A 22,984-nucleotide genomic window follows, 5' to 3' on the forward strand; every position below is an offset into this window, starting at 1 on the left:
TCTACCTTGAATCCAGTCCAAGTGGAGTGAGCCCTGTATAGGTACAAGAACTTAACATCTGTATCCACTTTAACTTGGAGAAAGATATTAGCGAATGTGCTCGCAAGGCTCATCTGGAAATCCAAAACAAACTTTTCTTTAGAGAAGCCTTAGTAATATCTGAGAGAGAAGCATTCTGGGCAAGAAAGAGAAATTGAGGGTCCTATTCAAAAAATTGTCGGTGCATTGGGATCAGGTTCAAGAGACTTGTTAAACTAGACCCTCTGCCTTAGGCTGGGCAGGGGAACTTCATCACTAATGGTTGAAGGAATTCACCCTGCAGTGTATGATAGGTCCTAAGTTTGTAAGGTCAGAAATCCACTAGGTAGCAGATACTAGAAAGGTTTATTGCTTATTAAGTCATTAGCAAATGTAGTTACTTTCAAGCAAAACACTACTCCCAAGTAGGTTCTCCAGGGGCACCTGGGTGCCTCCGTCAGTTAAATGTCTGACTTCCACTCAGGTCATGATCTTGCAGTTCGTGAGTTTGAGCCCCACGTCGGGCTGACAGCTCAGAGCCTGGAACCTGCTTCAGATTCTGTGTCTCCCTCTCTCTCTGTCCCTCCCCTCCCCATGCTCACTCGCTTGCTCTCTCTCTCTCTTTCTCTCAAAAGTAAATAAATGTTAAAAAAAAAATATTTTAAGTAGGTTCTCCAGTTTCTGAATGCAAGCCAACAGCCCTCTGTTGTAATAAGTCAGTATCCTCATTTTCCTCTAAATAGATCGAAGACTAATGATAATTCCATGAGGCCAGAAGACACAGATATCAGTGTTTGTCAGCCCCAACATTTTAATTTATATTACAAATGTCAATACCCATCAGTAGTCATTCTTTACATTCTGGTTTCAAAACTAGAGAAAAATCAGTTGAAGGGGTTTTTTTTTTTTGTTGGTTGGTTGGTTGGTTTCTGCAGATAGGAATTTTTTTCAATAGTTTTTATCTCAGAAACAGAGTTCATATCACTTCTTTATGTCTACTTGGATTGGGTGTAAAGTGTTCCACATGAAATCTTTTGATCATTTACCATATTGCCTCTGTACCAAAAGTATTTATGATCTAATTCATTGTCTTCACTGAATAACCTAAAGAAAAAAGTTTTCCTGATTACATTACTCTTCATAGCTTCCTAGTTTCAATACAGGGAATATGATAAAGACAATGCCTTGGTTTATTCCAAATCCTAGGCTGAATCCTCTCATTTTTGTGGTGGATATTTCAAAGAGCCATGGTCAAAGGAAGATAGAAAATGCATCTGTAATCATACAATGCTCTTTCCTTGCTGAGTTTGTTCTTAAGTTTCATACATGAGTTTTATATTCTAAAATTTTCCAATAAGTATGAATTCTGAGGAACAAGGGTTGAATATTCAGTACAGAAAGCTGTTTAGCTATAGATCGGGTCTCTCTGGATGAATTGTGTGGTGTTTAGTAAAGATGCGGCACCTAGAGATCTTTTCAGCCCTTTTAGAAATGGTTTCCCTTGTGTTTTATGATGTTGAACAAGGTATGACCTTCTTTGAAAAGCTTTTTTATGCTGAATGCAAATAAAGGGTTTCCCTTCTGAATGAGTTCTTTTATGATAGCTGAGATTAGATGTAGTTCTGAAGGTCTTACCACACTGGCTACCTCCATGTGGCTTTTCTCCAGTATGAGTTCTTTCATGCTGGGTAAGATCATAGTTACTGCAAACATCATGTCCACACAGCTTGACAATAAAAAAAGTTTCTCTCCAGTGTGATGTTTTTTTAATGCCATTTCATGGCTCCTTGACTAAAGATCTTTCCACATAGATTATGCTTGAAGGGTTTTTCTCCAGTATGAGTTCTCTGAGGTCTATTAGACTGTGAGTAAACCTTAAAGCATTTTTCACATTAATCACATTTGTATATTGTTGGTTCAATAAGAGTTGTCCAGTGTTCGGTAAGCTTTGAAATTTTGTCAAAGTTACCTCCATATCCGTTACATTCAAAGAGTTGCTCTGGGGTGTGAATTATTTTATGTCACTTCAAGGTTGCCTGTTGGCTCAAGTCCTTCATACATTCATCACACTGGAGGGTTTTTTGTCCAATGTGAAGTCTCTGATGTTCAATAACGAGGGGACACAGTGTAAGGACCTTGTTTGTTACAAGCATCACACTTGTGTAGTTTTGGTCCTGTCTGCTTTTTCTGATACTGTATAAACTTTGAAGCTCTGATAAAAAAGATTTCTATAATCATTACATTCAAAGAGTTGCTCGAATACATGGGTATTTTGGTGAGTAGAAAATGATGAATGATAGATACCTTCAAAGGCCTCTTAGCGTGCGCGTTGTATTTGTCTGGTTTCTCTACTGTATGAATTTTCTTATGTTGAGTAAAGGGACAGACATGACTGAATGTTCTTCCAAAGCCCTCACACTCCTGCCTCTGCATTACAGTGTAAAGTCTTTGTTGTGCATTCAAGGGTGAGCTCTGTCTGAAGGCACTCATGGCTGCATTAGGGGTGGAGAAAAATCCAAAGTTGGTTGGCATGCTGACGGGGGGGCCAATAAGAGAAGAAAATAAGACTAGACTCTCACATCACAATATAAGTCACAATGAGTTATTGTGTGTGTGGAGGCTGCAAGGATACCGTGACTGCAGGTTAGGAAGGGGCAGTATATGAGGGTGAAGAATGAGGGGTGTAGCCATACAATTTGAAGGTCTCATTTAAAAGCAGCACCAGGGGTGCCTGGGTGGCTTGGTTGGTCATCCAACTCTTGATTTTGGCTCAGGTCATGATTCCAGAGTCACGGGATCAAGTCCCACATAAGGCTCTGCACCGAGCATGGAGCCTGCTTGAGACTCTCTCTTAGCCCCTTTGCCCTTCTCCGTCACTTGTGTGTTCGTTCTCTCTCTCTCAAATTAAAAAAAAAAAAGCAACACCAATATTTTTTAAACAATAAAGAGGCACAGACATTATTCTTTAAACTGAAAGTCTTTTTCTGTAAGAATTACCTATTAAAAATTTTACACTTAATAGAGTGTTAATTGGATTTTACTCTCAAGTTTTTCTTTTAGCCGCAGATTTTAATGAGTTAATATGTGACTAAATATAAATACAGTACATTGATTTTAATGCTACTTCAACCCTAACAATTAGAGTGTCACACTAGACTTCCCATTGATTTATTACATAGAATTTACATTGTGTCCGTTTGTTAATACAAAGAGTGGTTCACTAAATCGTAGATAGGCCTTTATGGATTTGATCACCAGTATCTTATATTTAAAGTTCTAGAATTAGACTTTTTCAAAGAGGAATCTCCATTGTATACTTTAAAGCACAAAAGTGAAGTTCTGGTCAGTTGGCACTTAAAGTCTAATGTGTGTGTATATCATTGTTATCACAATTTCTACAAACCCAGGTTCTACCAATGTTTTATATTTTTGCCAATCAGATATGAAGTTTTATCATTGATCTTTTTATTTGGATTTATTCAGTTGCTAGAAAATGGTTGGTTTTTGCTTCATGAGATAAAACAAAATAAATTACAAAAATATGAAGGGGTAAATATAAGACTCTCCACCACTGACAAAAAGTGTAATTAAGCAGAACATCCTATTACTTGCCTGCATCCGAACTGTGGGTAGGGCTACTCTGGTCTCAAAATGATGGCTAAGTTATCATTAATGTGAAGCAGGATCAGAAAGTAATTTTATTTTATTTTTTATTTTTTTAATTTTTTTCAACGTTTTTTATTTATTTTTGGGACAGAGAGAGACAGAGCATGAACGGGGGAGGGGCAGAGAGAGAGGGAGACACAGAATCGGAAACAGGCTCCAGGCTCCGAGCCATCAGCCCAGAGCCTGATGCGGGGCTCGAACTCACGGACCGCAAGATCGTGACCTGGCTGAAGTCTGACGCTTAACCGACTGCGCCACCCAGGCGCCCCGAGAAAGTAATTTTAAAAACAAAGTAGAACTATTGGGAATGAATACAATAGATGGTATAAATAGAAGAATAATACAGGCAAAGACAAAACAGTAAAATGGGAAGTTTATGGAGAATTCAGAAAAATCCAGATTGGATTTAAAAGAATATTAAAATTAAGACAAATATAAAATAAAGAACTGTTACTAACTAGAAGCCTCAGAATAAAAGAAAAATTAAATTTGGAGGAGAAAAATAATCCAGAATATCTGAATACTCCCCCAGAAATGATAGGAGTCTTGGTGAACAGGTTTGGTCTCTTGCCTTCAACACCGTGAAAGTTTCTTCTCCCTGCCTCTACCCTCCACCATTTTTGAAAAGCCAGCTGCGAATTATACTATTGTTTTCCTGTACATGATGGGTCAGTTTTCTCTTGCCAGTTTCAAGATTTTCTCTTTGTCTTTGGCTTGTCACAGTTTGATCATGATGGAGGGAGTTGTGGAATTCTCTATTTTCCCTGTGTGGAGTTTGTTGACCTTCTACGCTAGGCAGATTACTGTTTTTCACCAAATTTGAGATCTTTCTGGTCAATATTCAAATATTTTTTCTTTCTCTCTCTCTCTTCTTCTGAGACTTCTACTATGCATATATTGGGCTTGAGGGCATTCCGCTGGTCTTTGATGCTCTGTTCATTTTTATTCTTGTTCTTTCTGTTCTTCGGATTAGGTAATATCTATTAATATATCTTCAAATATATATTCATATTTTATATTCATATTTTAGTCATATTCATATTCATATTTCGTATAATATATCTTCATATTTCTGCCAGCTCAAATCTACCTTTGAGCCCTCCAGTGAAATACTCATTTCAGTTACAGTACTTTTAAACCCCGAATCTCCAGTTTTCATAAATTCTGTCTCCCTAGTGATATTTATTTGAATCATTGTCATACCTGCAGTGGTTTCCTTTAGTTCTTTGAACATATTTACAATAATGGTTTTTGAAGTCTAAGTCCAGCATCTGCCCCCCAACCTCCCCCCCCACCCAAAATTTCAAAATTTCAAAATTTCTGTTGGCTGCTTTTTTCTGTGTGGGTCACGGTTTCCAGTTTCTTTACATGGCTTGTAATTTTTTTTTTCTTAAACACAGGACATTTTAGATAATATTGTAGTGACTCTGGATTCTGATTTCTACCACAGGAGGGCATTATTGTTGCAGTTTTTTGGTGACTTGTCTGAACTAATCCTTTGGAGTCTGTCTCCCCTGTGGTATACAACTACTGTTGTCTCTGCCCCATATTTTAAATGTTTTATTTATTTTTGAGAGAGAGCGCATACATGGAGGAGGGCAGAGAGGGGGGACAGAGGATCCAAAGCATGCTCTGCGCTAACAGCAGCAAGCCCAATGTGGGGCTTGATCCCACAGACTGTGAGATCATAACCTGAACCGAAATCAAGAGTCAGATGTTTAACCGACTAAGCCACCCAGGCATCCCTAAAAATTCTTGATTTCCTTCATAAGCCTGATTTTAATCCTGTTTAGCATAGGTTCATAGGTAGCCACTGATTGGCTGAAGATTGTGCTCCAACATCTTGAGCCAATAAGGCTTCTACCCTTTGCCAACCAACCTATGTGAATGTTGGGTATTGAATTCAAAGTTGAATCTGTTTACAAGTCTGCTCCAGGTTTTATTTTCCATGGTACGCTCTCGTGTCTCTCCTGAGCATGGCCTCCCATTTAGTCAGGAAAGGGTAGATAGTTAAGGTCCTCTCTCCTATCCTAAGCCTGTGCCCACCCTTTCTCAGAATTCCGGATCACCAGGGATATGGGGAACTCATCAGGGCTAACTATACCTATCTCATTTCTTGGATTTCTGATCAAAAGTTCTGGCTAGTTTGCCACTTTGTTGCTGGCCCCGGTGAGGATCACAACCTCAGGCTAACCACAACCTTGACCTTTGTCGTTCATTTGCACCAAGCTCACTACCGTTTCCAAAACTACCCAAACGTGGGATTTTTCCTAGCTTCTAGGTTTCCAAATTAAGTCAGTCTTCTCTTAAAGCAAAGTGTCTAGTTTTCTAGCTTGCCGTGAGGCTACTGGCCTGACAAAGCTGGGGTAAAACACCAAGAATCTCATTGTTCGTACCCCTAGTTCAGTAGTTTCCTTGGAGAAATACTTCTCAATTTGTTGTATCTCTTCATCCACTACCAGAGTCCTGTTCAGTTTTATCAGTGCTTTTGGAGAGAGGATGTGCTAAGCTTCTCATTCTACTGTTCTACATGTCCTAGGAGGTAGCTTAAGTACCACGTACTGGAAGCTAGCATTGAAATGTATATATAACCAGGGTGCCTGGGTGGTTCAATGGGTTAAGTGTCTGACCCCCAGCTCAGATCATGATCTCACGGTTTGTGAATTCGAGCCTCGCGTTGGGCTCTCTGCTGTCATTGCAGAGCCCGCTTTGGATCCTCTGTCACCCTCTCTCTCTGCCCCTCCCCCCTCTCAAAAATAAATTAACATTAAAAAAAAAAGTACTGGAAGCTAGCTAAATGAACTGAGGGCATTGGTGTGTGACTACCATAACTAACATGGGAGTGATCTGATAATGGTTAGATCTTAGTAAATGTTCAGTTGATAATTTTAAGATTAGAAATAAATGTTAATTCAGTTCTCGCAGAGTGGTAGATGGGGGTCATTTCTTATGTTTCCTGAAACTTTATAGATTGGCATTTGATTATATATCAGTTTATATTTTTTAAAATGTAATTTAAGGAAAGAACATTTTCTTACATTTAACATGAGTGATCATAACTCAGGTTATGCTATCCTGCAGTCAAGTTCATACTTTGACTATTCTAAATGGAAGCGTATTAAGGTCACCTTGAAGGAGCAATTTTTAACTCAGGAAGCTCAATACCGAGATATCACTTGTGATTCCTAGGACTGAGTCTCAGAAATATATATTTTAAACTTACTTCTGGGCTTCCAGTGCACATTAAAAACTGATTACACCTTATCTACATTTGATCTATTCCCTATTCTTTGAGTTTAATTATGACCCAAAGCAGAAATAATAATCCCCTAAATTTTTAGACATCAGCTAATGGGCAGTGACTTCTTTCAAAATGCTATTATAAAACTTCAGGAGAAGATTGTATTTTACTATGTCTGAACTCTGGGTTGAACTTATGTTCTATGTGATTTGAAATCCTGGTGGTTTCTATATTGATATTTAAGGTCACAGCATCTCTCCCCAGGTAGATAAAAACTTCTTGATTATTTGAGGTTTGTTTTCTTTCCCGGTTTGATTGTTGCTTTACTATAAACATTTTTTATTTTTTTTAATTTTCTTTTTTAAGTTTATTTTGAGAGAGCATGCACACGAGCAGAGGAAGGACAGAGAGAGAGGAGGGAGAGAATCTCTAGTAGGCTGGGCACTGTTAGCACAGAGCCCCACGCAAGGCTCAAACCCATGAACCTTGAGATCATGACCTGAGCCAAAATCAAGAGTCTGATACTTGACCAGCCAAGTCACCCAGGCGCCCCACCACAAAGACAGGCAAGAGTATCTACCTCTTTGGGGCACCTGGGTGGCTCAGTGGTTGAGCGTCCAACTTTGGCTCAGGTTATAATCTCATGGTTCATGAGTTCGAGTCCCACGTCAGGCTCTGTGCTGACAGCTCAGAACCTGGAGCCTGCTTCAGATTCTGTGTCTCCCCCTCTCTCTGTGCCCCTCCCCTGCTCATGTTCTGTCTCTCTCAAGAAAAAATAATTGAAAGAAATTTTTTTAAAAAGAGTATTTACATCTTTAAGAAGAAGGATGTGGCAAGAGGGACTCTAGAAGAATAATGATGGGTAAAAACATCCATTTTCATATTCTTTTCTCCACTGTAGGGAAGCCCAATGCAAAGAGCTCATGTCTCCTCACCTCAGGGACTCAGGTTACTCTGACCAGTTAAGGTGTGAGTTGTGATGGCTTCCACCTCTGCTCCCTGTGTCAACAACCTGAGCATGGCGTATTTGCCCCTCTCTCACCATCATCCAGGGGTCACCGTCTTGCTTCAAAGAGACCTCACCTCTGCTTTAAAAGCCTATTGCCCTGCACAGAGGAAAATACAATGCTCTTTTTTTCAATGCTTTGAGTATCAGAGAATTTAGCGTTTGCACCACTGTCTTTGAGAAAGGCATTAAGATTGGAGCAGTCTGTGATACATGAAGCTTGGGTGTTCGTAGCATGAATGTGCCCATCCCTTCCTTCAAAAGCCCCCACAGATTATTTAGAGATAGCTGAAATTTAGGTAAGCATTTCAAGAGTTCTGTAGACATTTGTACAATAGGAAGAAAAATCTCAAAGTAGGCAGCTTATCAACAAATGGGAAAGATACTCTTACCCAAAGTGATCAGATGTTTGTGATTTTCCAACATCACCTTCTTGTGTAGCATCTGGATATTCCCACTGCTTCCAAACTAAGTCAATGAGCACATCTCCAAATTTTATTGACTTCTGAAACAACAAATACTTCATGATTCTCCAACTGCCCATATAGTCAAATAGTCCTAGAAGGATGGGTCATAAAAAGTGGGAGTCTGAGTCTAAGCATAAACTTGGATAGCAAGGTGGACTAAGAAGAAAGAGAAGACACAAATTAACAATATCAGGAATGAGATAGTAGCTAGCCATCGCTGCAGACCCTCCAGACATCAAAAAGATAATAAGGGAATATTATGAACAACTCTATACACACACTTTGGCAACATAAAGGGCTCCTCAAAAAGCATAAACTATTATAACCCACCCAATATGAAATAAATATCCCCCAAACTAATAAGGAAACTGAATTCATGATTTTTAAAAATTATAGAAATGGAGAGCAGATTAGTGGTTGCCCAAAGTTAGGGATGAAGCAGGGAGGGGCTGGGTGTGCCAGTAAAGGGGTAGATGAAGTTTTTACAGTGATGGAGTAGTTCTGAGTCCTGAATGCCATGGTGGTTCTACTAATCTATACCTATGACATAGGATGATTTACACACATTATACCAATGTCAGTTTTGTGATTTTTATATTGTACTATGGTCATATGAGTTATAACCAATGGTAGAAACTTGGTGAAGGGTACAGAGAGCCCTTCTATATTGTCATTCTAACTCCCATAAATCTGTAATTCAGAATAAAGGCCTAACGAACATACAGTGGGAGGAATCTTGAGTCCTCCACATCGGGTTATTGGGGAGCACATATGCCCCTTGCTTGTCAAATTGTGACACAGACTGAATACTGTGGAGCATTTTGCCCTCATAGAATTTAAGGTTTGGGGAAGGTGAATTACTTATATTCGTTAAAAAAATATTACGTTGTTAAAATGTCAGTACTACCCAAAGCAATCTACATATTCAATGCAATACCTTTCAAAATAATACCAACATTCTTCACAGAGCTGGAACAAACAATCCTAAACTCTGTATGGAACCAGAAAAGACCCAGAATAGCCAAAGCAATCTTGGAAAAGAAAACCAAAGCAGGAGGCATCACAATCCCAGACTTCAAGCTATACTACAAAGTTGTAATCATCAAGACAGTATGGTACTGGCACAAGAACAGACCCTCAGATCAATGGAACAGAATAGAGAACCCAGAGATGGACCCACAAACGTATGGCCAACTAATCTTTGACAAAGAAGGAAAGAATATCCAATGGAATAATGACAGTCTCTTCAGCAAGTGGTGCTGGGAAAACTGGACAGAGACATGCAGAAAAGTGAATCTGGACAACTTTCTTACACCATACACAAAAATAAACTCAAAATGGATGAAAGACCTCAATGTAAGACAGGAAGCCATCAAAACCGTAGAGGAGAAAGCAGGCAAAAACCTCTTTGATCTTGGCCACAGCAACTGCTTACTCAACATGTCTCTGGAGGCAAGGGAAACAAAAGCAAAAATGAACTGTTGGGACCTCATCAAAATAAAAAGCTTCTGCACAACGAAGGAAACAATCAGCAAAACTAAAAAGCAACTGACAGAATGGGAGAAGATATTTGCAAATGACATATCAGATAAAGGGTGAGTATCCAAAATCTATAAAGAACTTATCAAAGTCAACACCCAAAAAACAAATAATCCAATGAAGAAATGGGCAAAAGACATGAATAGACATTTCTCCAAAGGCATCCAGATGGCCAACAGATATGAAAAAATGCTCAACATCACTCATCAGGGAAATACATCAGGGAGATACCACCTGACACCTGTCAGAATGGCTCACATTAACAACTCAGGCAACAACAGATGTTGGCGAGGATGTGGGGAGAGAGAGGCTCTCTTTTGCACTGCTGGTGGGAATGCAAACTAGTGCAGCCACTCTGGGAAACAGTATGGAGGTTCCTCAAAAAATTAAAAATAGAACTACCCTATGACCCAGCAATTGCACTACTAGGCATTTATCCAAGGGATACAGGTGTGCTGTTTCAAAGGGGGCACATGCACCCCAATGTTTATAGCAGTACTATTGACAATAGCCAAAGTATGGAAAGAGCCCAAAAGTCCATCGATGGATGAATGGATAAAGAAGATGTGGTATATATATACAATGGAGTATTACTCGGCAATCAAAAAGAATGAAATCTTACCATTTGCAACTACATGGTTGGAACTGGAGGGTATTATGATGAGTGAAATTAGAGAAAGACAAATGTCATATGACTTCACTCATATGAGGACTTTAAGAGACAAAACAGCTGAACATAAGGGAAGGGAAACAAAAATAATATAAAAACAGGAATGGGGACAAAACATAAGAGACTCTTAAACATGGAGAATAAACAGAGGGTTACTGGAGGGGTTGTGGGAGGGGGGATGGGCTAAATGGGTCGGGGCACTAAGGGATCTACTCCGTAAATCACTGTTACACTATATGCTAACTAACCTGGATGTAAATTAAAAAAATAAATTAAAATTATTACAACAGGTAGTGCTAAATGTGTTACATTGGCCAAGGGATATCAAAAAGTGAGATCACTATTTGTATAGAAATGTTGCCTTCAAAAAGAAGGTAAATTTGGATTATGTCATAAATGAAAAGGCAGGGTTAAACAGAGGAACTCCCAGAAATGCATCCTAAGAGAAATATACAAGAGTTAACTAGAAATACGTCCATAGTACTGTTTTATCATAGTGAAAAAAGAAAAAAATTGTTTACATTGAGGGATTAGTCAGATTATGCCTACTTATGGGATATACCACAAAGAAGCTATTAAATATTAAAGTCAAGTTTAAATTATAATCTGCCATTGATAATATCTAATGACTTGTAGAATTTACGTTAAACTGATATATTATAAATTTTTTATACTGTGCCTTTGAAAGAAATATACAGTTCCTAGGAAGGATGACTAATAGTGGAAGTCTGAGATGTGGCCATATAGATGTATTTTCTTTGTAACCCATACTTTCAACTTTTCCACTGAATGGGTATGTTGTTTTTTTTTTTTTTCTTTAAAGTATTATTAGAATAGCAGGAAGGTTGTCCAGGACTTTTGGGTTGACTGAGGAATGAATCTCATTCTTGAGCCTGGAGTAACTGACAGAATTGTGTTTTGGAAAGAAGGTTATCCTGGAAATACATCTTTGTGAACATTCCTTTTGGGACAGATGAAGTATCCAGGACTCAGAATACACGGAATACTCACGTTTAAAATCGCCAGACCTTGGGGCGCCTGGGTGGCTCCGTCGGTTGAGCGTCCGACTTCGGCTCAGGTCATGATCTCACGGTCCGTGAGTTCGAGCCCCGCGTCTCGGGCTCTGTGCTGACAGCTCATGCTCTGTTCATGCTCTGTCTCTCTCTGTCTCAAAAATAAAAATGTTAAAAAAATAAATTAATACATTAATTAATTAAATAAATAAAATCGCCAGACCAGAAAAATCACTAAAAGGTTAGATGGCCCATGCAGAGTAAATAAAATAATGTAAATAAGTCACAGTGTATATAGTAGGAACTCCTTATGCTCAAGGACCGACTTTTCTCTATTACATTTAATTTGGAAACAATAGATGTGGAAACAATAGATGTGCCAGAATATTCCTTTGGCACCCATTAAATCCTATGCTCTCAGAGTCCCCGCCACCTTTCAATGCCTATGTAGTGATAGGAAGAGAACAGAAAGGTTTTTTTTAAGTTTTTTAATGTTTATTTATTTTTGAGAGAGAGACAGAGTGTGAGTAGGGGAGGGGCAGAGAGAGAGGGAGACAGAATCTGAAGTAGGCTCCAGGCTCCGAGCTGTCAGCACAGAGCCCGATGCAGGGCTCGAACCCACAAACTGTGAGATCATGACCTGAGCAGAAGTCGGACGCTTAACCGACTGAGCCACCCAGGCGCCCGACCACATAAACAATGTCCAAATGTTCTGTATCAAAGAGACAAAGAAGAATTGTACATTGATAAATATTAGCCTCCAGATTCTGTATTAGTCTTTATGCACCAAAGCTGTATGCTTTAAATCAAGTAAAACTTAATAGAAACAAAAAGAATTTTTTGTTTTACGTCTGTCTCAGAAAACTGTTTACGTGGGCAAATTGAGTACAGAAGAAGAGTGTCACAATTAAACTTGACATAAATGTTACAAAGTTACTATATACCCAACATTTATTTAATAGCCAGCCCTTTGAGTTTTGCAATGTATTAGGAACAAAGAAAATCTCCACAGATTCTAAAAGCAGAAATTCTATGTCTGGGGCACCTGGGTGGCTCAGTCGGTTAAGCGTCTGACTTCAGCTCAGGTCATGATCTCGTGGTTTGTGGTTTTGAGCCCCGTGTCCGGCTCTGTGCTGACAGCTCAGAGCCTGAAGCCTTCTTCGGATTCTGTGTCTCCCTCTCTGCCCCTCCCCCCTGCTCATTCTCTCTCTCTCTCTCTCTCTCTCTCTCTCAAATATTAAAAATCTTTTTAATTAAAAAAAAATGTATGTCTGATTTTCTGCCCAAACTGTGATTGTATTTATTAAAAAGCCAAACAGAACAAAATAATAAATTATTGTCTGAAAAAATGTTTTCCTCCAAATTTTTATTTAAATTCAAGTTAGTTAACATATAGTATAATATTAGTTTTAGGAGTAGAATTTAGTGATTCATCACTTACATATAACAGTGCTCAACACAACAATCAGCCACTTAGCCCATCCCGCACCAGCCTCCCTCCATCAACCCCCAGATTGTTCTCTATCATTAAGATTCTTACAGTTTGCCTCCCTCTCTGTTTTTATCTTATTTTATTTTTCTTTCCCTTCCCCTATGTTCATCTGTTTTGTTTCTTTAATTCTACATATGAGTGAAATTATATGGTATTTGTCTTTCTCGGATTTATTTTACCTAGCATAATACGCTCTAGACCCATCCATGCCATTGCAAATGGCAATATCTCATTCTTTTTGATGGTTGAGTAATATTCCATTTTACACACACACACACACACACACACACACACACACACACATCTTCTTTATCCCTTCATCAGTCAGTGGACATTTGGGCTCTTTCCATACTCTGGCTATTGTCGATGGTGCTGCTATAAACATTGGGGTGCATGTGCCCCTTTGAATCTGTATTTTTGTATCCTTCTGGCAAGTACCTAGTAGTGCAATTGCTGGGTCATAGAGTAGTTCTATTTTTAAGTTTTTGAGGAACCTCCATACTGTTTTCCAGAGTGACTGCACCAGTTTGCATCCCACCAACAGGGTAAAAGGGTTCCCCTGAAAAAAAATTTTTTTTTAATTTTGTAGCGCAAGCAGGGGAGAAGGGCAGAGGGAGAAAGAGAGAATCTTAAGCAGGCTCCATGCATAGCATGGAGCCTGACACGAGGTTCAGTCTCACGACCTCAAGATCATGACCTGAGCTGAGATCAAGAGTCGAATGCTTTACTCACTGAGCCACCCTGGTGCCCCTACCCTAAAGATTTTTTAATTATGAAACACTACAGCAGGGGCGCCTGGGTGGCGCAGTCAGTTGAGCATCCGACTTCAGCCAGGTCACGATCTCGCGGTCCGTGAGTTCGAGCCCCGCGTCGGGCTCTGGGCTGATGGCTCAGAGCCTGGAGCCTGTTTCCGATTCTGTGTCTCCCTCTCTCTCTGCCCCTCCCCCGTTCATGCTCTGTCTCTCTCTGTCCCAAAAATAAATTAAAAAAAAAAAAAAGAAAGAAACACTACAGCAAAAGAATTATTAATTCAGATTTTGAGCTATTTAGAAAATACAGCTATTTAGAAATTGAGGCTAAATGTGAGCTATAGCCTTACCTGTACTTATTCTTAAAATAAGTACAACTCAGCGAAAGGTGCTAGTGGGAACGGGACATGAAACCAAAACCAGAGATTGCCAGACCAGCCCCTTTCTACCATAAAGAAAAGTGACATGTCTGTAAAAAAACCTATGATTCTTTAAACAAAATCATTTCTTAAAAAGGGACATGGCCTTGACCATTTTATGCAGAAAGCCAATCAAAACTTCAAAGGAGCCTGGGTGGGTCAGTCAGTTAAGTGTCCAACTCTTGGTTTTGGCTCAGGTCATGATCTTGTGGTTTGTGGGTTTGAGCCCTGCGTCGGGCTCTGCGCTAACAGTGCAGACTGCTTGGGGTTCTCTCTCTCTGCCTCTCCTTTCTCTCTCTCAAATAAACTTAAAAAAAAACTTCAAAGGGTAGGAACACCTAGCTGGCTCAATCAGTAGAGTGTGTGACTCTTGATCTTGGGGTCGTGAGTTTGAGGCCCACTTTGGGGGTAGAGTTAACTTAAAATTTTTTTTAATAAAAAAATCAATAAATCAAACTTCAAAGAACACATTTCCTTATTATACAAAGCAGAAGAAAGAAAAGATATGGGAAACTTAACCACCTTATTCTAGGAGACAAAGACACCCCCCAAATAAACAGGGCAAGCATAGTACATACATGTAGTCACAAAAGAATAAACTAATTTCTATTTTAAACAGATACAAATTCTAAATACAAAATAGCAAAATTATTCTGCTATATAGTTAATAAATTTTGTTTCTGGGATGAACATAAACATTGATTATTGATTACAAAGATCCTGTTGTTTAAATTTGTTACATTAAGAGAGGAAAGAAAAGCTTCCAATGGGCACCAAATTATGAATTTGATAATATTCAGCCAATTAAAAAAATAATACTGTATGCAAATAAGTCACAGATGAAAAATACAGCATAGAGAATGTAGTCAATAAGGTAATGTATGGTGACAACACTTATCATTGTGAGAACTGAGTAATAGAATTATTGTCAAATCACTATGTTGTACACCTGAAACTCCTATGACATTGTATGTCAACTATACTTCAATGATAGCTTTTTTAATGCAAAAACTGAAAAAAATACTCTTTGAAACCAAGGAAGAAAAGAAAATCACTTAGATAACAAGCATTGCTACTCAAAACCCATTGCACATAAACATCTGAAATAATGAAACAGTGGGAATATTTTCATTACAACAAAAATGTCTAGGATGCTCCTATTGTCATTTAGCTTTCTTTGAAAAAAAATTGACAAGGGCAATAAAACACATATATGCGTGTCAAACTATATATAAATATATAGACAAATAATCAACAAAAATGAAAAACAAAATGTGAACAAGTTTATAAGTCAGGAGATTTCCCATCCAGGAAAATGAAACATTAGAGAAGAAAAAAAAGCATTTCATTCTCAATGGCAGAGCACCCCTAATTAAACAGCTGGTAATTCAAAAAGAACTGTGTAAAACCTATGGAGAGAGCAAAAGTAAAGTCTGAAGGGAATGCTGGAAGCTCCGAATATATTAACCATCAAAAATTCTTGGAAGGAAATATTAATACCAGAAACATTAGTTCTCGAAAGTTGATCCATAAATTTAATGAAGTACCAATAAAAATAGCAATGTTTTTTTTTAAGTTTATTTATTTTTGAGAGAGAGAAAGTGGGAGTGGGAAAGGGACAGAGAGAGGGACAGAGAGAATCCCAAGCAGGCTGTACACTGTCAGCATGGAGCCCAATGCAGGGCTTGAACCCATGAACCATGAGATCATGACCTGAAACAAAGACGGACGCTCAACCGACTGAGCCACCCAGGCTCCCCTCAGCAGGTTTTTTTTTTTTTAATGGAACTTCGTAAATAGATGCTAACATTCAAATGGAGGGGAGTGTGGGAGATGAATCCATTTTTTTAAGAGAATAAGGAAGGGGTTCCCACATCCACAGAATATAAAGCTGTAGTAGTTATAGAATAATAATTGGCATAGGAACAGGTGAGCAGATCAATGGAATCGAGTAACAAGCCCAGAAATCCACATATCAATTGTAAAATGATTGAATGAACAACAAGTAGATAAATGAACATCCTCTGGGGGAGGAAGAAGAGAAGAAGAAAGTCTGTATCTGGAGTTGTCCACAGAAGTAAATTCCAGATGAGACAGACACTAACATGAAAAGGGCATACCAATGTTACAATAAATTACAATAGTTGGGAGTCAGAGGGGAGAGGAGGTCTTAAGCAAAACTTAAGGTTCAAGAAACAAAATGGAAATGACTAATACAGTCAATGACCCTATATTAAAGATAGAAAATCTACCGGAAGCAAAGTGATAGGCAACATATCTGGAGACATTTGCCTAGGGCATAGCCAAAATTAATATTCAGAATCTATATGCAGCTTAATAACTAAGAAAAGGAGAAGCTCTTGGTAGTGAATAAGACTCTGTGAAAATTCATTGTTCAAATGAAGACAAAGGGCCAATAAAGGTGAAAGATGGTCAGATCCAGTAGGAATCAGGGAAATGCAATTAAATTACTCATGAGCTCTAATTTCTTGGCAAGAAAGTCCCAATACCCAAACACAGATAATATCTCCTGTGGTCGAGCTCTGGGAACAAAGAACTCCCCAACGGTGGAGATGGGTTTAAAAATTGGTCCGTGTCTTTTCAAAGTACAACTTGGTAATACTTCTGAAAACAAGAATAGCTCATATCTTTTAATGAACTACGTTTTCGTAGAAAAATATTTGCACATCCACAGTACATTTACAGCAGATTATTGCAACAGTAAAATACGCAGGGACTGTATGGATATATAATTAGAGGAGTAGTTTATGGGATAATCAGACTGTGGAATTGCATGCAGAAGTTGTAAGAATTAGAGTGCTCTCTATGGATAGCCATAGACCTATCTCTAGAGGGAGCACCTGGGCGGCTCAGTTGGTTGAGGGTCTGATTCTTACTTCGGCTCAGGTCATGATCCCAGGGTCGTGGGATTGAGCCCTGCGTCGGGCTCCACGCTGAGTGTGGAGCCTGCTTGGGATTCTCTCTCCTTCTTTCCATCTCGTGTGCTCTCTCTCAAACACACACATACACATAGAATACTGTGAAGTTTTTAAAAAGTGTTTACAGGATATTACATAGGTTTTCCCATTTTTATACAAAAATCTAAAAATGTTAATTATATGTATAATTATGTATATGCACACATATAAATGCCTAAAGAGTCACAGTCTATAAAAACTGGAGGAAATGAGATAGGGTTGGGAATCAATGAAGGATTTCACTTTTTATTCTGCACTTTTTTCATTAATACGAGAATCTGCAGGGGTGCCTGGGTGGCTCTGTCGGTTAAGTGTCTGACTTCAGCTCAGGTCATGATCTTGCAGTCTGTAAGTTCAAGCCCCACATTGGGCTCTGTGCCAACGGCTCAGAGCCTGGAGCCTGCTTCAGATTCTGTGTCTCCCTCTGTCTCTGCCCCTCCCCTGCTTGCGCTCCATCTCTCAAAAATAAACAAACCTTTAAAAAATTGTTTAAATATGAGAATCTGTAAGTATGTTTATAGTTTGAAAGAAGAGAAGTGTGATATGCCAGGACAAACACAGAATTCAGTTTAGCTTTGTTTGATTCTCAGGGTCCAGCTTAATAACCACTACACTCTACTCAATGACATCATGTATATTATATTCATGAAAATTCCTTAAACATTTTAAGAAATATTTTGATCAAATTAAGTATAATTGAATTAAATGTACTTAAAAGTCCTATTTTCTATATGTGGGTGTTTGGCTTGTTTCCAATTCTTTGATGTCATACATTGACTAAGCTTTGTCCTCTTATGTTAAATTCTGCAAAAATTCAATCACCTAACCTTTCTGTCTACATTGATTTGTTTCTGAATGTTCACCGTCATTGCATTTAACCTCTCAACATTAAGGCCAATTTCATTGTACCTTGGTGAGATTAATAAAAGAATTTGGTAAGGGTGCCTGGGTGGCTCAGTCAGTTAAGCATCCGACTTCGGCTCGGGTCATGATCTCACAGCTCATGAGTTCAAGCCCCCTGTCAGGCTCTGTGCTGACAGCTCAGAGCTTGGATCCTGCTTCAGATTTGTGTCTCCCTCTCTCTCTGCCCCTCCCCTGCTCCCACTCTCTCTCTCTCAAGAAATAAATAAGCATTTAAAAAAAAAGAATTTGGTAGTGTGCATAATCCCTAAATTTCTTTTTTTATCCAGATGTATCCTGGCATTGCAACAGGTTCACACCAGTCTGTCCTAGCTGACCGTTCGCTTTACCCCTGATCAACAGGAGGTTTCAGAACAACAGATGCAACTCCAGCCGGAGATTTTGCAACTCTTAACAAGTCCTAGCAATTCCAGCAAGTTCCCAGGTGGTCCTGATGCTGCTGTCCAATACCTGCTCTCTAGCTCCATCCCCAACTCAGTTGGTCTCTGCTGCACCCCCACAGTGAAATTCCTAGCAAATCCCCCGGCACCGCTCATAGTAGACCGTCTTCTGATACCCTTTAGTCAGTACCTCCTCGAGTCGTTTGTTGAGTGACTATGTGAGTCTTGGAAGAGAACGTCTGCTTTCTGACTAGTTTCATCTGGAGAGACAGACGTGGAAAACTTGCCACTGGACATGAGAGTATGAGAAGCCGGGACACCCCAGCAGCTGACGTGTTAGGAACTGCCTGTCGGCATCTCAGAAGAAGAGACGAGAAGCTAATGCGTCTGGGACAGGATTTTTTTTTTTTTAATGAAAGAATCATTTTCTCCTCCCCCTTCTCCTCTTCTTCGTTCCGTCACTAGAGAAGAACAGACTCTGAGAAGCCACACCTTGGAACTGAAAACAGGAGCATGAGAGACCAGGAATCCCACAGCCCCCACCCCCCTCCCACCACAGAGCGGGAACAGACTAGACTGTTTCAGACCCCCTAACTTGGACCCTCTGATTCCCTGCTTTACCTGATGGGCCCACAGGGTTGCCACAGCAGCCAGGACCTGGGGTAGAGCAGGCTGTCCCAGTGATCTAGAGTCTGAACTGCCCTCCCTCACCAAATCTGTCCTGGAAAATGAAACTGCCTCTAGCATCCAGCAGACAGGGAGTGAACTCCCTTTCTGCAAGAAGGAAATCCCACTACGAGGGCGGACCCGGCCTACACCCGAACCCACTTATATGGGGCTCAGATAAACACACCCGGGACTTTCTGGTTTCTCAGTCAGGGCCAGTCACCTGCCTACACGTTGCCCAGCCCTTCGGGCCCACAGTGTAATGAGGAGAGGATTAGAGCAGCCATCCTTAACCTGAGCTTGTACCACAGGCACTTGTCAAAACATCCATTGCCAAGCCCCACCCCAGGCTCTCTGAATCAGTAAGTCTGGTGTGGGGCCCAAGCGTTTGTATGTCTCATAAGCTTCTGGGTGCTGCTGGTGGAGGACCATACTTTGAAAACCAGTGGACTGAGGAATAAACAAGGCTTAGGCTGAAAAATTATGAGCGTTCTTTAGCAATGCCTGCTATGTGCCTCAGTTGTGAGGTCTGTAGTACACAGACCCCGCAGGCCTTGTGACCCATTTCCCCCTTGACACTTTGAGACTAAAGGGTCTCACCCGGCCATCCTTACCTTCACAAGGTAGCTACAGTGGAGGAGGAGAAGTAACTTGGCACCTTAGGCAGAGACACCTCCCCATCCCATGGGCCAACACTGACAAGGTGCCCTCGGGCAAGCAGCACATGCTGTCCCCCTAAGCGTGGCCTGGGTGAGGGATGAAGTGGCCCCGATGTGAATACCTAGACCAAAGGCCACAGAAGGGGGCACCAGATCCAGATACACTTGTACCCAAAGACAAGTGACACCATCATTAGATGGGGCAGAACAGAAGCCAAAATCGAAGACCAGGAAGGATCGGATGACCGTGTCAGAAGCAAGCAGGACCCAGCAGACGACACCCAGACCAGACATCTTGTCCCAGTCCCGGGACTAAGAGCCCTCTGCATAAAGACTAGATAGATACTGAGGCCCAAGAGGGAGAAGTGGAGAACTCTTGAGGAAGAACGTGCTGAATATCACTTTTGAAATAGGAAAGGAAAAAAATTCCTTAGTCAAGAAATGGTTAAATATCAGGAGCTGTCCCCTTGAATGGGATCAAAAGATGAATTTTTATTTCGTCTCATCAGGAGTGAGTTAAAAGCATGCCTGCTACCACCACGTCTCCTCAACATTGCAATGATCTTAGTGCAAAAGGAAAGAAAAAGAAATCAAGACAGAAGGATTGGGAATGAAACTATTTGCAGAAGACATGATTATGTCTATAGGGGCACTTGGGTGGCTCAGTTGGTTAAGCGTGTGACTCTCGGTTTCAACTCAGGTCATGATCTCACGGTTAGTGAGTTCAAGCCCCGTTTTGGGCTCTATGCTGACAGTGCGGAGCCTGCTTGGGATTCTCTCTCTTTCTTTCTCTCTCTCTCTCTCTCTCTCTCTCTCTTCCCCCCTCCCCCACTTGTGCGTGCTCTAAATAAATAAATAAATAAATAAATAAATAAATAAATGGATCTAAAAATTATTTCAGGTAAATGAATTTAGCAGGTGCCTAGATATGAAGTAAATATCTTTTAAGTCAGTGGTTTTTCTGTATGCCAACAAACAGATAATAAATGAAAATTTTAAAATATTAAAATATTCATTTGCATAGTATCAGAGTCATTTCATATAAAGGAATAAATCTAGCAGAAGCTATATTGGGTTTTCAATGCTGAAAACAACAAATAATAAGGAGAGAAATTTAAAAGGTTCTGAATAAAAGAAAGAATGTACCATGCTCTTAGGCCTGAAGACCCCCATATTATAAAGATTGCAATTTTCCCTAATTGGTCTGTAGATTTAATGCATTCTCAGTAAAAAAAAAAAAATCCCAGCAGATTTTACTGTTGAACACCTCAAGTTGACTCTTAATATGTCAAGTTGACTGTAATATGTACACACAAATTTGAAGGTCCAGTAACAGCCATGGTCAAATCAAAGAAAAATGACAAAGCCGCAGGATTTCCTAACAACGAGTGACCCTTCCCATTTTTCTATAAGAAGCCCCCTTCAGGAAGATCTCTGTGATTTGGCTTGCTCATCTCCTTCACTTTTTCCTTTGTGACTGGTCTAGGAGTAAACTTTTCTGAGACGTTGTTATAATAGCACTAAGAAAACGAAACAAGGGGCCCTTGGCTGGCTCAGTTAGTAGAGCACATGGCTCTTGATCTCAGGGTTGTGAATTTGAGCCCCACACTGGGTGTAGAGATTACTTTAAAAAAGAGAGAGAAATGAGTGTCACCAATCCTGCTACTTCAGGCTGGGTTAGATAAGAAAAAATATGCCTGTCTCTGCACATTGTAATTATATAGACAGCTATGTATGGAACTTTTGGGATATGATTGGATCATGTACTTGATTTTTGTGCAACAGCATTCTACTGCACCGAGAGTTACTACTGCATTCATAGCACGTGGGAATCGGTATTTTGGAATGAGTGGAGTATGTTTGCATACTGGGTAGGGAAGTGCTGGGTATTTTGTGAGTGATTTGCATAATCTGTTGAGTGGGGATCTCAGTCTTTCTTTAAAGATACAGATTATGCAGAAGAATATTGCTATGTAAGAATATGTATGTAGTTTATATGGCTTTCACAAGCTCAATAATGGTAAGTAAGGCCCCAGAAATAGCTTCTACTTAATACTTCACACCCATCAATTACCAATTAGTTTGCATCTGATTGCCAAAATATTTCTCAAATCCATTCCCTTCTATCTGTTTCCAGATGCATTCCTAGACCAGGTGCCTATTACAGCCCCTGGGGAGCTGAGTGCCCTCAGTCCCTCAAGCTGCCCCTTCTCCTCCACCCTTTCCTGCTCTGGGAGGTCGGTGGGGGATCCCCAGTGTGCCAACGCTCCCCTCTGCTTGTCTTTCAACAGGAAAACTATATGGAGCCAGTCCTAAGCCATTCTGATTATTAAAAGTATTACTCTGCTGTTCTTAAAAAAAAAAAAAAAAAAAAGTCCTGCTGGTTTCCTAATTAATTTCCTTTCAGATGAACTTCTAGAACCGTCTGTCAGGGCACCTGGGTGGCTCAATCAGTTAAGCATCTGATTGCAGCTCAGATCATGATCACAGTTCTTGAGTTCGAGCCCCGCGTCAGGCTCTGTGCTGACAGCTCAGAGCCTGGAGCCTGCTTTGGATTCTGTGTCTCCCTCTCTCTCTCCGCCCCTCCCCGGCTCACGTTCTGTCTCTCACTCTCTAAAATAAACACTAAAAAATTAAAAAAAGACTGTCAATAAAACAGCAAAAATAAATCCGATTTGGGTTGGGTTTGTTAAACCAGGACAGGCTTTTCTTGTGTGCAGTTTTCTTCATGCGGCTTCTTCACATTTGTTTTTTTCTTTCTCTTTTTACTTTTTTTTCTTCTTTCCAAGGCAGTTTGTGGGAAAAAGTGGTAGCAGGATTGGCCCCGGTGGGCTGGAGGCAAAGCTTTGAGATCACCCCATCCGTGCCAGCAAGGACCCCCTAAATTCTTTGTTTCTCAGCTTACTCTAAAGTCACCCCAGAGACAAGGAGACCAAAGTGGACCTCAGCCGGAGAGCTCCTTTCCAGGGCTGGAGAAAGCTGATTTCTTTCTCAGTAAGTGCACTCTGTGCGTTAGTTATGGCCATGGAAATGTACAAGAATTCTCTTCCTTGACGTGGGTGTGGTTACACTGGTTTCCCATTACAGTAATTTGGTAAGC

General features: G+C 40.1%; 1 long non-coding RNA gene across 1 annotated transcript in view; it reads left to right on the forward strand.

Annotated features, from left to right (window-relative positions):
• The window catches only part of LOC102899752, a 39,891-nt gene extending 19,799 nt beyond the window's left edge, over window positions 1-20,092 (forward strand). The window contains exon 3 of the long non-coding RNA XR_002740946.2: window positions 18,449-20,092. This is a non-coding gene — a long non-coding RNA (uncharacterized LOC102899752). The remainder of the gene's footprint in view (window positions 1-18,448) is intronic.
• The last annotated feature ends 2,892 nt before the right edge of the window (window positions 20,093-22,984 follow it).

Source organism: Felis catus, chromosome A3, assembly GCF_018350175.1.
Source record: "Felis catus isolate Fca126 chromosome A3, F.catus_Fca126_mat1.0, whole genome shotgun sequence".
NCBI lineage: Eukaryota > Metazoa > Chordata > Mammalia > Carnivora > Felidae > Felis > Felis catus.